The sequence below is a fragment of the Prosopis cineraria genome, unplaced genomic scaffold (genome assembly GCF_029017545.1).
Source record: "Prosopis cineraria cultivar Desert tree isolate PC_DT_omini unplaced genomic scaffold, ASM2901754v1 PC13, whole genome shotgun sequence".
NCBI classification, from domain to species: Eukaryota; Viridiplantae; Streptophyta; class Magnoliopsida; order Fabales; family Fabaceae; genus Prosopis; species Prosopis cineraria.
In genome coordinates, this window is record NW_026555344.1 from 15,870,932 (window position 1) to 15,873,231 (window position 2,300).

Consider the following 2,300-nt stretch of genomic DNA (forward strand, 5'->3'; position numbering starts at 1 on the left):
ACAACTTTTATTGTAACATCCCAATTTAAATTTAATAGTTAATTTAGGTTAATAGAAATTTTTTTTAAAAAATAATAATATTTAGAGGTAAGAAAATTAGTAGAAAATGATTATTAAATCTAATTTAGGATATAATTCTAAATTTAAAAAAAAAATTTAAAAAAAATAAATAAATTAATTAAAAAAAATTAATTAAAAAAATTAATTATTAAATTATTATTATAATAAAAAAAAAGGGAAAAAGGTATGCCAAAACAAAAAAAAAAAGAAGAAGAAGAGAAAACGAATTTGCTTTCGGCGCCGCATGAATAGTAAGTATAAAATAATAATAAAAAAAAAGGGGGGAAGAGAGAGAAGAAGAAATAATAATAAAAAAAAATGTGTGGGACCCACTGAATTTTTATAAAAACTCACCTTCCTTCATTTCCTCATTCATTCTGCGCGCGAGCTGAGGCGGAGAGAAGCGAGTTGCCGGTGCGAAATATCTAAATTTTTAAGGTAAGAGTTTTTAATAGGATATTTAGGTTGTGATTTTAAGCTTTTCAAGACTAAGTAAGTGTTCTAAAAATTTTTCTTAGTCATCCTTCTTATTTAGTTTCTGAGTTTGTAGTGGTAGAAAATTTAAGATCTGGAAGAGGGATGAATTTATGTTGAATAAATATGATTTTTGAGGTTGTCAGTAGTATAATAAATGTTCTAGAGTATAAATTTATTGATGATCTTTGAATCTGTGGCTTATGGATCAAATTCTAAACTAGATCTGAAAATATATGTTGATTTATTGAGGTTTAGATGATTATTTGGGATGAGAAATGAATTATTATGGTTATAGGATTATGATTCTAAGCTAGAGACTCAATTTTTAATTTTTGGGTATTTTAGGTACGAATTTATAAAATAAAAAGAAAATTTTGATAATAGAAATTAGTTTAAAATTTGATTTTTAGATTATTAATGTTTATTGATAATTAAAAGAGGAGTTAAAAATTTTACTTAATAGTATTAACTATAGATTTGTATTAAGATTGAGATTAGAAATTATGTTATATTTTTAATTCTATTATTAGAATTATTTTATTAGTTTCAAAAATTGAAACTAATATTTATAAATAATATGTTATTTGTAGATTGTATTACTGGTGAAGATTGTGGAGAGAGAGAAATTTTAAGGAATAATTTATTGAAAAAGCCACAAGGTAACCATGCTTTTAATTTATGATTAGTGTTACTTCTTGTTAATTGGGTGATTATTGAGAAAATTATGAATTTTGTAATATTGTATAATTGTGCAATATTATTATGAATTTGTTTAATTATTGTGGGAGGTGTTGGGAGACTTGCTATTATTGTTGTATTTATGTGCCACGTGGTACGCTCCTATTGTAGCTCAATAGGTGGCTTGTAAGGGCTTGGGCTAATCTACCTTTGGCCGGGTAATTTAGCACCGAGTGAGGGCTACGGCTCGAGGTTAATGGAGGGATATAAGGATGGTTGTTTGTGTTTATTATAATATTTCTTATATTTGTTGGAATTATATTATTTTTAATTCTCACTTAGTAAGCACACACTTAACTGTTTGTATACACTATCATAAATTGGCTTTGGTTACTGGGACTTTTGAGTCTCATTATGTGGTTAACAATTTTCAGGAGAAGAGCCACGAGTGACACGTAGAGGAGTCCCAGAGGCTTAGTGGTATAGATCCACTGTCTCTTTTGGGTATTTAATTTATGATTTATAATGTGTTATATTGCCAATATTAGGACTTTTTTATGTTTATTGTCAATTATATGAATATATAAATGTAATCATGCCTTTCAAACTATTTCTATTTTTGGTACAATTTGGATGACTGTAATTTTAATATTTGGTTTACTTTGGATTGGTTAAAATGGCATGATTATAAGGTCAAATAACTGGCTTGTGTTGAAAATTGATTAAATTGCTTATTTTACTTGTTGGGAGTATAAGGATGGACAAATGTGATTTAGTTTACTTGTTGGGAGTATAAGGATGGACAAATGTGATTTAGCCTAATGGCATGTGGGAGGTAAAAATTTATCTGAAATGTTATAGTGTGTGAGTTGAAGCTAATTATAAAATATTTTATATCAAAATTATTGATATAAAAATGTGTTGGGTGGCTGTAACCCAACTATGGTTGAGTTAAATTATTTAAAAAAAAAAAAATTTGGTGTGTTACATTTATCTAGTCTTCTAAATTTTTCTCTTTATTCTTGAGGTTTTTTATTTTACTAATTTTTTACATTTCCTAAAAATGTTGCTTCTATTAACATATT

At 26.5% G+C, this 2,300-nt stretch overlaps 1 long non-coding RNA gene across 1 annotated transcript; it reads left to right on the top strand.

Annotated features, from left to right (window-relative positions):
- The first annotated feature begins 442 nt into the window (after positions 1–442).
- On the top strand, positions 443–2,084 carry LOC129290361 (uncharacterized). The gene is made up of 3 exons (XR_008588327.1): positions 443–498; positions 1,128–1,196; positions 1,650–2,084. It is a non-coding gene; the product is annotated as an uncharacterized LOC129290361 (long non-coding RNA).
- The last annotated feature ends 216 nt before the right edge of the window (positions 2,085–2,300 follow it).